At 39.9% G+C, this 12,361-nt stretch overlaps 1 long non-coding RNA gene across 1 annotated transcript in view; it reads right to left on the reverse strand.

Annotated features, from left to right (window-relative positions):
• LOC139171431 (uncharacterized) overlaps window positions 1-12,361 on the reverse strand; it is a 34,046-nt gene that overhangs the window by 16,729 nt on the left and 4,956 nt on the right. The window contains exon 3 of the long non-coding RNA XR_011559743.1: window positions 3,648-3,770. This is a non-coding gene — a long non-coding RNA (uncharacterized lncRNA). The remainder of the gene's footprint in view (window positions 1-3,647; window positions 3,771-12,361) is intronic.

A 12,361-nucleotide genomic window follows, 5' to 3' on the forward strand; every position in this document is an offset into this window, starting at 1 on the left:
GATTAGATACTGTGTTGCTGTTCTAATTGACAGATTTATCCTCCCTCCTGAAGAGGAAATTATTTATTCAGTTTAAAAACAAACACACACGAGTAAGTACTTGGTAAAGTTATTTCAAAATAAAAATGAAAGAGCTGTAGTTTTTTTTAAACATGCTGTTATCACTGTGATGTGGCAACACCCAGAGTCAATAAAAATATTTCCTATCTTCCCTTAGGACAGATTCCCTAAACTCTGAAATCCAGAATAGTGTCTGGAGGATGGTCTCCCCAATTTTTATTTCAGAATCTGATGCAGGTAGTCTTTGACTTACAACAGTTCATTTAGTGACTGTACAAAGGACTGAAAAAAGTTACTTATGACCAGTTTTCACACTTACCTGAAATGTTTTCACCTATTTGCAATATCCCCACCTGTTCATTTGACAAAAATTCAGAGACTTGGACATTACTTCATATTTATGACAGCTGCTGTGTCCCAGGGTGACGTGATCCCAGGGGTGAGCTGCTGCCCGGATGGTGGGACAGATGACTCAGTGGGGTAGAGAAAATGGAGTTCCACCCAGAGCATCCAATTTGCACCGAAAGATGTTGAAAGAAAATGTAGGGCATCCCAAAAGCATTTAAAAACACCAAAGCCGGTGATTCTGCTACAAACAAAAGTGTCTAGGAAAAGTATAAGGCAGGGGTCTCCAACCTTGGGCACTTTAAGCCTGGCAGACTGCAACTCCCAGAATTCCGGGAGTTGGAGTCCACCAGGCTTAAAGTGCCCAAGGTTGGAGACCCCTGGTATAAGAGATAAGATCTGGAATGAATCCTATGTGATCTGGGTCTCCCCCCTCCATTCCGAATGGCTAGAGTATTCTCTGAAACAGAGGTCTTCATAGCTGGCTGGAGAATTATGGGAGTTGAAATTCACAAGTCTTCAAGTTGACAAGTTTGGGGACCCCTACTCTAGAAAATAAAATGAGTAGTGCTTGAAACCTAATGTTTTGCCAGAAACCTTGATTTTGTTTGGTAGTCTGCAGGAAGGAGGTTTGAGACTGTTATATGAAAATGGAGCACTTAGGCTGTGAAAGATTGCTGCCTTTGAGTAAGTGATTTATTTGTGGGTGACCATTTTAATCATGAAGGCCCCTTTATGACAATACTCAAAATGTGCTTTCAAAATTCTAAGCGAGATGTTTCTGTCCTTTCACTGTTCTATAGCTGCTCACTTCTAGGATATGAGTGAGTTTGATGACCTCCTTGTTTTGAGTCCATTGATATGGGTACTGTTTTGATGCTGTTGGAAAATCTTTGGTCAAGTCATATGGTTGTTAAGCCACTCCCGCTTGGTAACATGGCTGGCAAGCCACACCCACAAAATAAACCACGCCCACAGTACTGTAGTACAAATTTTGGTAGCCCTTCACTGCATGTTCTCCTTTTGCAACCTTCTCACAAGCAAAATCAATGGGGAAGCAGATTCACTTAACAATGGGATCACTAACTTATTAACAACACCATTAACTTACCAACAAAAAAAGTCATAAAATGGGGTAAAAAAATCATTTTACAAATGTCTTCCTTAACAACAGAAATTTGGGACACAATTATGGCCATAAGTCATAAGATTTCCAGCATTTAGGAGGTTTAATAATGCTTCCCAAACACCTTTAGAAAGCCGTAATGTGTATATCATTGCTACTTAACTTTTATTACACAAGAGGCTTCTACTTCATAGATTGGAACGGGGAAAGGTGATTATTTAAACTTACCGTAGATCAAAATTGCACAACCTGAGGCTCCAGAGTGGGATGTGGCCTCTGAGGAGCCATGATTGCAATTCCCAGAAAAATATGCTATTAAATTGTAATTGGATGTGACAGAAGGAAATAATTATCACATAAATGAAGTATATTTTATGTTGATTTATTACTTAGTTGGGTCGCAGTTTACTTGTTGTCTCCTTTGTTTTAACCAGAGGTCGTCAAACTTGGCAACTTTAAGACTTGTGGACTTCAACTCCCAGAATTCTCCAACTCCATAATAATAATAATAATAATAATAATAATAATAATAATAATAATAATAATAATAATAATAATAATACAACAACAGCAACCACAAAGTTGGAAGGAACCTTGGAGGTCTTCTAGTCCAACCCCCTGCTTAGGCAGGAATCCATACACAACTTCAGACAGATGGTTGTCCAACCTCTGCTTAAAAACTTCCAGTGTTGGGGCATTCACAACTTCTGAAGGCAAGTTGTTCCACTGATCAACCGTTCTGATTGTCAAGAAATTTCTCCTTAGTTCTAAGTTGCTTCTCTCCTTGTTCAGTTTCCACCCATTGCTTCTTGTTCTACCCTCAGGTGCTTTGGAGAATAGCCTGACTCCCTCTTCTTTGTGGCAATCCCTGAAATACTGGAACACTGCTATCCTGCCTCCCCGGTCCTTCTTTTCATTAAACTAGCCATGTCAGTTCCTGCAACCGTTATTCATATGTTTTAGCCTCCAGTCCCCTAATCCTCTTTGTCGCTCTTCTCTGCACTCTTTCTAGAGTCTCAACATCCTTTTTGCATCGTGGCGACCACAACTGAATGCGGGATTCCAAGTGGGGTCTTACCAAGGCCTTACGACCTTCTTCATTTTGATCACATGGCCACATGATGCCACAAAGATTGTAAGTGTGAAATACAGTCATGTCATTCTTTTCAGCACCATTGTAACTTTATTGCTTTAAAATATAATCGCAGACACATGGATAGTAATAATTTCTATTCCGTTTTAGGAGATGTTTTCCCCTTCACACAACATAGCACCAAGTCAGGCTAGCCTTGCCAGAGTTTCATAGATAATCCTGAATGAGCAACCAGCTTCATTCAATGACAGCTAGGAAGGAGCTTCAGAGAAGGCTGACTCTGTAGGACCTAATCGGTCACTGGGATTCGTGTGGCAGAAGACAGAATTGTTCTCCAAAGGACCCTGAGGGCAGGACAACAAGCAATGGATGAAAGCTTATCAGAGGGAGATCCAATCTGGAACCAAGAAGAAATTTCTGGACTGTAAGAACAATTAGTTAATTGGTTAATTGGAATACTTTGCCTCTAGAGATTGTAATTCCCCACCATTGGAGGTTTTAAAGGTGAAATTGGACAGCCACTTTTCTGGAATGGCCGAGGTCTCCACAGTGAAGGGCTGCAAAATGTTTTACTACCACACTGTGGGTGTGGATTATTTTGTGGGTGTGGGTTATCTGCCATGTGACTAGGTGGGAGTGGCTTGACGATCATTTGACTGGCTTAAAGGTGGCCAACTTGATGTCACTCCTGTCAAGGGTTTGGGTTTGAGTTAGGGTGCCTGGCTTCTCCTTGCCTCAAAGAGATACAATTTCCCCATCTATTTACTATTACTGAACATCCAAAATATACTCTTTAACTCTATGTATTTAGGCCATATGTGTACATACATATTACACACAGGCACACAAAAATATACATTATCTACTATATAAACTGTATGTGTATGTACACACACACACGCATGCCCAGCTCTTCTAAAATTATACACATTCAACCTCATTTACTGCGATAGGAAAAACATACACAGAGTCCAGAAGGGAATGAAAGAAAAAAAACATTTTTTTTCTATAGATTCTACGTACCTGACCGTTCCCATACGAGCCCATCCCTGGGTCTCCTGCTTCAACTGGGGGCTCGATTAGAAGACCTCCAAGTCCAAGGTCTCTTCCAACCCTGTTATTACTCTGTGCATCCTGAAGTTGACCCTGCAGCAAAGGGTGAGGAATGATAGTTTCCTGGGTCTTGTGGATATATCATACTTAAAAGAAATATTTTCTCATTTAGGAAAATAAAAATACCAGCATGAAGATAATATAGAGCATTTTCATCTTGGATGATGGGATCATAGCTACCTATCAGAAGAAAGACTAATTTATTTTCAAGTCATTATTTGACCAAAAGACAATTAATTAGATTAGTTGGGTTGTTGATAATATTCATGAGGAAGGGAAGGTAGATTCAGTTCAGCCCTTCCCAACATGAGGTTGCAATTGTAATTATTATCTCTGTGATAGAAAATAACAATGAACGGCCATTGAAAATCCCACTGGAAGCTCCCTTCTTAATTAAATGAATAAACATCCTTTTTTAAAGACAAAATTGTTTATAAGAAGAAATAAAATACCTCTCACAATCTTCTGTGCCCCATCTCAATAAGCTAGAATGATTTACATACCTGTTCCCCCCAATAAAAATGTTTGCTCCTTTCCAACTGGCGAGATAAAATGCAACATGCTACCTGGGTTGATCCAGAGAACACAATTCTTTATTTGAATACCTGATACGGTACGCACAAACTGAAAGTGTCTCAAAATAGTTTGCTGACACACCTGAATGACTCAGAACAAGGTGTGGCAAAAAGCAGGAACTTTAAAACGTTTGAGCAAACAGTCTGAATAAATGGATTTATGTTTTATAGGAATTGCTCATAAAATCCATCCGGATTCAGCACTTTTCAAGATTCTACTCTGTTATAGTTCTCAAATACTTAGTTCACATAAATATTTACCCAGACCTTCTCTCTTTAAATCTCTGTTGGCCACAAATACTGTAGTAAAAATCGGTTAATGCCATCTTGAAGTTTCCAAGTTATTAATAGTACTACAGGCAATCCTTCAATTACAACCAACATTTCCGTTGCTAAGTGAGACGTTTGTAAGTGATTTTTTCCTCCATTTTATAACCTTTCTTGCTACAGCTGTAAAGTCAATTAATGTAATAATAACAACAACAACAACAACAACAATAATAATAATAATAATAATTATAATTATTATTTATTAGATTTGTATGCCGCCCCTCTCCGAAGACTCGGGGCAGCTCAAAACAATAATAAAAAAGAATATTATAGCGAAACAAATCTAATATTAAAAAGAAGCATATAAAATCCTATCATATTTAAAAACCAAACAACACATACATACCAAACATAAAATATAAAGAGCCTGGGGGAAAGGTGTCTCAACTCCCCCATGCCTGGTGGTAGAGGTGGGTCTTGAGTAGTTTACGAAAGACAAGGAGTGTGGGGGCAGTTCTAATCTCCGGGGGGAGTTGATTCCAGAGGGCCGGGGCCGCCACAGAGAAGACTCTTCCCCTGGGGCCCACCAAACGACATTGTTTAGTCGACGGGACCCGGAGAAGGCCAACTCTGTGGGACCTTATCGGTCGCTGGGATTCGTGCGGTAGCAGGCGGTTCCGGAGGTATTCTGGCCCAATGCTAACTGTAGTTATTAAGTTACTAAGATGGTTGTTAAGTGAATTTGTCTTCCCAAATGACTTTTCTTGCCAGGAGATCACAAAAGGTGACCACATGATGCCGGGACAAAGCAACCGTCATAAATATAAGTCAGTTACTAAGCATCATAATGGCATATAAGTCCAATAAATAAATAAGTAAGTAAGTAAGTAAGTAAGTAAGTAAGTAAGTAAACAAGTCACTATTTTCAGTATCATCGTAACTTTAAATGGTCACTAAGTGAACTGTTGTAAGTTGAGGACCACCTGTTCCTGAGAGAATCTATTAGAAATCTGTATTGCCTATATACAGTAATTCATTTTAAAAATGGCCTAATAAAAAGGATTAGACAAAAACATATAAACACATAGCTGCCCTGATAGCCATTTTCCCTGCCAACTCTAGGTAAAATCAATGCGGAATATATCCGATAATGGCAGGCATGTAACATACTTGCACATGTGCACATATCTATGTGCCATGCTCCATTTGTCATTATGTTCCATCAGTCACTGCCAGGGGATGGCTCTGCTATTCTGTGTACTGAAGTGCCGTTAACACCTTCTAAACTCTAGAGAAAGTGCAGAAGAGAACAATCAGGATGATTAGGGGACTGGAAACTAAAACATACAAAGAGAGGTTGCAGGAACTGGGCTCGGCCAGTCTGACAAAGAGCAGGACCAGGGGTGCCATGATAGCAGTCTTCCAATACCTGAGTGGCTGCCAGAGAGGGGGAAGGGTCAGGCTGTTTTCCAAAGCACCACAAGGCCAGACAAGGAAACTGACCAAGGAGAGATTCAACCTGGAAACAAGGAGGAACTTTTTGATGATGACAGTGATCAACCAGTGGAACAGAAGTTGCCTGCGGAGGTCATGAGAGCTCCAACACTTGAGACTTTCAACGAGAGATTGGACTGCCATATGTCTGAAATGGTATAGGGACTCCTGGTTGAGGGGGGGGGGTTGGACTAGATGAGCTGCAAGGTCCTTTCCAACTCTAATAATCTAATCTAATCTAATCACCAATGGGAAACTGATTAAAAAATGGCTAAGGAGCAAAGCCTGGACTTTGGACTCTCCCTTTGCATAGCCAATGATGCAAAATAGATGTTTTCTCCCCAAGAAAGGCTTGGGGGAAGAGCAGGTTGACCTAAAGAATATCTCTTCAGTTATTGACAGGGAGGGATATGTAATCATTCTCATTTTCTACTGCCTATATACTCAGATGTTACCTTAACAGTTCATACTAATCCAAGACTATGAATCAAACTGAAGATTAAATCTATCATCATCGTCATTACCTTGGGTGCAATCCCAAAACAACTGGAGCACCACTGGCATTGACAAATTCGCCATCAGTCAATTGCACAAGGCAACTTTATTTGGAATAGCTTCCCTCCTGCAACAATCTCTGTAATACTGTCAAATATACAGATCTGCCAATCCCAGGTCCTTGGTAAGGACTTGACAGGTAGACAAAAATGCCAAGCCCAATCAGAACATCTGACTGACTGTGCAATGATTAATAATGGAATAATAATGATAATGACAACAATTATTATTGCATACTTTATTTATTAAACATGAAACTCAGTCAACTGAACATTCAAAAATGCATCACAAATATCACTGACAGGTGCTAATGATTGATAAGCGTTGTTGCCAGCGTCCTAGGTATCAACCAAGTATCTTCTTAAAATGTACAATGTTCCAATGCTGCACAGTTTTTTGCAGTTCAGCTGGTGTCTTGATGTATTTTTAAAGTTCTTGGACATGGCACCAAGTGCCCCGATGACAATTGGTATCACTGTGACATGTTTCATACATAATCACATAGTTTCGATGGCCAGGTAGCAATATTTCATGATTTTTTTTCTAATTCTTTTTCTTTGGTTCTGGCATCTCCTGGTACTGCAATGTCAATAAATTGTATGTTTTGATTTTCGACAATTGTGATATCTGTTCCAAATGACAATCTGTCTGCATTTGAAAGTCCACAGGATCTTCACCTTCTCATTTTCGATAACCTTTTCAACTTTATGTTCCCAAGACTTTTGGGATTCAGGTAAATCGTATTTTTTACATAATGACCAGTGGATTAATTTAGCAATTTGTAATCAGTTTGTACAATTTTGCTGCTTTCACATATTAAATGTGAAACAGTTTCGACTTTGTCAGTTTGGGTTGTCAGTGGATTTTTGTATCTTCCCTTTCATGGCATTAGTTTGTAGCTCTTGTTCTTGAACAGCGAGTATTAAACCTTCCGTTTCTTTCTTGATGGTTCCCATCTTAAGCCATGCCCATGTCAAGTTGTCATCACATTTTCCTTCAATGTTTTTGAAGTGCTGTCCATGCAAAATTTTGGTTTTCCATCTATTTAATCTGTCATCCAGCAGTTTTTCCTTATATTCTGCCTTTTGTTTCTGTTGTTTTTATAATGTTCTCCGTTTTCACAGCCTGCAGCAATTTTTCTGTACTTTGGTTCGCATAATCATTCAAACTTCATTTTTCTTCTTCTACAATTTGATGGATTTGTAATAGCCCTTTGCCTCCAATTTTACTTGGCAGGTACAATATGTCGATGTCACTTTGTGGATGTAAAGTATGGTACACATTAAAAAATGTGTGCATTTTCCGGTCCAAGTTTTCCAGTTCAGCCAAAGTCCAGTTGATGATTCCAGCTAAGTAGCTTGGAATCCACTGGAACTGCCTATATATTAATGGCTTTAATTATGTTTCCAGCATTCAGCTTTGAATTTCCACTACTGGTTCTCAGAACTACCCAAAATTTCTGCTACTGCTTCTCCAGAACCTGCTGGATCTGATGTATTTATTTTTATTTTATTTATTTATTTATTTTGTCCAATACACAATGAGAGTTTTAGTGGGTATATATATATACACATAGTAAAATACATGATGAAGGTTATAGAGGAGATACTCATAGTAAAATATATCTTAGAAAGAATAGAAAAGAAGATATAGTAATAGAACATATCAATGAAAGAATAGAAGAAGAGATATAGGAACAGAAGAAAGGAATAGGAGATATAGGAGAGCAATAGGACAGGGGATGGAAGGCACTCTAGTGCACTTGTACTCGCCCCTTACTGACCTCTTAGGAATCTGGATAGGTCAACCGTAGATAATCTAAGGGTAAAGTGTTGGGGGTTTGGGGATGACACTATGGAATCTTTTTCTTTTGGTCTCTCAAAAATTCCATCTCAGATAACTTCCTCTTTTTTGCCTTCTGTTGGTTTCTTTCTTTTTTTCTTTCTGTTCTTTCTATATTTATATTTATATTTTTTATTTTTAATTATTTTGTTATCTTTAAGTATAATATTTGATTAAGTTTCCTCCAAACTCTTAAGATCTTGCCCTTTACTTCTTAGTTGATTTTTTTGCAATATGTTTTTTCTCTGGCCTGTTTTTTTTTCTATACCACTGTAAATCCCAGTGAAATCGTTTATCTGTTTTTTGCTTTCTATTTTTTGTCCTTTTATGTTTTTTTCTTGGTTCTCCAGCAACATATTTTTTACATGTTTTGTATCATCCAACATCTCTTCTAGTTTCTCATCACCTCTTACCAGTTTTAAAACTTAATGTATAGTTTTTTGAGATCTCCATCAATTCTTCATATATCTACAGTTCCATTTTATCCATCTTACTTTCTTTAGGGTTTTACTATTATAATTTTCTTGATTCAAACTTAATGTCCATATCATCCCTTTACATTTTCATTTTCTAGTATCCAAATATCCGGTTTTATTCTGCTCCTTTCCAAGTGGAAGCTTTGTTATCTTTTACTAACATTAAAGTCAAGACCAAATTCTTTAGTTCAAAGCAATCACTCCTTGAAGATTTTCAGTTTCCAAAATATTTTTCTGTAAGCAAGGTCAATCCACAGCTGCACATCATTTTCCTTTTTTTTCTTTCTCCTCCTCTGTCTTCCACCAAATTATTATAATGTTCTCTTTCCACCTGTAGATGGCATCCTCAAATTTCCCATAGACATAGATCTCTTTATAGAGCCTCCATGGTGCAGTGGTTAGAGTGCAGTACTGCAAACGACTTCTGCTGACCACTGGCTGCCAGCAGTTTATCAGATTGAATCTCACCAGACTCAAGGTTAACTCAGCCTTCCATCCTTCTGAGGTCGGTCAAATGAGGACCCAGATTGTTGGGGGCAAGAGGCCGACTCTCTGTAAATCGCTTAAAAAGGGCTGGAAAGCACTGTGAAGTGGGATATAAGTTTAAATGCTAATGCTTTGCTATCAGTTTTCCGTTAAAACTTCTCAAAATACTTTAAATCCAAATATAAAATGTTTTCTTCTTACACTTTATTCTCTTTATTTTCACCAAATCCAATTGTAACAATCACAATCCTTTAAATGTTACAATCTGTGTTTCTCTCTCCCCCCTTTCTTTGTAGTACCCCCTGTTACCAATTAGCTGCTAATATCTGCTCTGGGCTCTCTTACAGTCTCATTTCAAAGTTTCCTTTTATCAGTAAATTGGTCAATCAGTCATCACTCCCCATTTCTGGACAGCATTTAGATCAAAACAATCTTCACACCCAGACTGAGAATCCATATTGTCTTTTTTGGGCTTCTTTGAGTGTGCCCCCCCCCTTTGTAGCAGTTGGCAATGGCTGCTTTCCTCAGCTGCCGGTTTAATAATAATAATAACAGAGTTGGAAGGGACCTTGGAGGTCTTCTAGTTCAACCCCCTGCCTAGGCAGGAAACCCTATACTACTTCAGGCAGATGGTTATCCAACATCTGCTCAAAAACTTCCAGTGTTGGAGCATTCACAACTTCTGGAGGCAAGCTGTTCCATGGATTAATTGTTCTAACTGTCAGGAAATTTCTCCTTAGTTCTAAGTTGCTTCTCTCCTTGTTTAGTTTCCACCCATTGCTTCTTGTCCTACCCTCAGGTGCTTTGGAGAATAGCTTGACTCCCTCTTCTTTGTGGCAACCCCTGAGATACTGGAAGACTGCTATCCTGTCTCCCCTAGTCCTTCTTTTCATTAAACTAGCCATGCCCAGTTCCTGCAACCTTTCTTCATGTTTTAGCCTCCAAACCCCTAATCATCTTTGTCACTCTTCTCTGCACTTTTTCTAGAGTCTCAACATCCTTTTTGCATCGTGGTGACCAAAACTGAATGAGTATTCCAAGCGTGGCCTTACCAAGGTCTTATAAAGTGGTATTAACACTTCATGTGATTTTGATTCTATCCTTCTGCTGATGCAGCCTTGTTTCTGAGGCTTCAGTCAACTTTCCAGGGAAATCGCCTTTTCCCTGCATATCCTAACCCAGCAGGCCAAAAGTCAACAAAAATGGAAAGACATAGGGAATCCTAAGGGTTGTTCATAGGGAAGCTGCTCACCAGTGAGATGAGTGGCATATACATTTAATAAATAAATGCAACAGTTTTTCATCTAGGAAGCGGGATCTGTGAGTTGCTGAAGAGTGTGGTGCTGTCAGGCAAGAAGTGTTTTCGAAAAACATTTGAGGAAAAGGAAAACAAGAGAAGAGAGAAGGAAGAAATAGAAAGAAGGAAGGGAAAGGAAAGAAGAGGCAAAGTAGAAATACGAGGGTCGCCCAGAAAGCAATGCACCATATTTTTTTTCTCAGCCTACAGTAATGGTACAAATGCGAAAATTTAGATAAACATTATTTGAATTGTCAGGAGTGTGTGTGTAAATTTTGCGTTTCTTCAGACGGACAGGGTAGCTGCAGCAGGGTTTCGAAATGGCATCTGTAAGTGATATACGTTACAAGCAGCGTGTTGTCATTGAATTTCTCACTGCAGAGAAAGAAACATTCACAAATGTTTGTGTGCAGTTTATGGAGAATCTGCAGTTGACAGAAGTACGGTTAGTCACTGGGCACAGAGGGTGAGGCCATTAGAGGTGATTTGCACAGTGCAGAAATGACCAGAACAAGGAGGGGTATTGACAGGGCATACATGCCCTTGTGTCTCGCTGGAGGAAGGCCCTAAAAGAGGACAGAGATTACATGGAAAAATAGGGAGTGTAGAAGAAACATCCTTCTTTCTTGTGTGTAAATTTCATTGTGTTCAATAAATAATTGTTGAAGGAAAAAAATGTGGTGCATTACTTTCTGGGCGACCCTCGTAGGAGGAAGGAAGGAAAAGGAAAGGAAGAAGAGGCAAAGTAGAAATAGGAGAAGGAAGGGAAAGGAAGGAGGTAAAGAAGAAACAATAGAGGGGAGTGTTGTATCCTGAAATGGCTACCTTGTAACTCTGTAAATAGTTTGTTCCTCTTTCCAGCGCTGTCTGATCCCAAGCAGGAAGTCGCTCCTGATTGGCTCAGACGCGGCCGGCTCTAGCTTTGGCGGGAACCGCAAATGTATAAAAGGAGCGGTTTCTCCAGGCAGAGTCAGTCGGTACTCGCTGAATTGTCACTTTACTTTGCTGAGCTGTCACTTGCTCTCTGAGCTGAATAAAAGTACCGATTGCTCAAAATCCTGCCTCTGGGTCTACTTCACTGGCGACGAACGGACGGAAGAACATCGCGTGCAAAAATGAACAAAGTCCAGATCGGCCAGGCTCCGGAACTCTTCAATCCCGAGAAAACGACCTGGGACGAATACATGACCACCTTCGAGATCTTCCTCGAGGCGGCGGGAATACAGGACGCCGAAGCCGATCGCAGACGGGCTATTTTCCTTAATTACTGCGGCGCAGAAATCCGTGGACTGGCCCAAACGCTCACCGAACCGGAGCAAGCAAGAACCGTAGCGTGGGACGTCCTACAGGAAAAGCTAGCGAGCCACTTCAAGCCGACAAAACCGGCCATGGTTTTTCGGCATCAATTTTCCATGATGACTCAGAAGGAAACCGAGTCGATCAACCAGTTTACAACGCGGCTTCGAACGGTACTTGCCCAATGCAAGTTTAAAGACCCGGAAGCTCGCCTAACCGACGCCTTGGTTTTCGGCATGAAAAACAGCACAGTGAGGAATAAACTCCTCACCGAAGAAGAGCCGACTCTACAAACCGTGATTAAACTGGCGCAAACCGCAGAAGCAGCCGACG

Source organism: Erythrolamprus reginae, chromosome 8 (assembly GCF_031021105.1).
Source record: "Erythrolamprus reginae isolate rEryReg1 chromosome 8, rEryReg1.hap1, whole genome shotgun sequence".
NCBI classification, from domain to species: domain Eukaryota; kingdom Metazoa; phylum Chordata; class Lepidosauria; order Squamata; family Dipsadidae; genus Erythrolamprus; species Erythrolamprus reginae.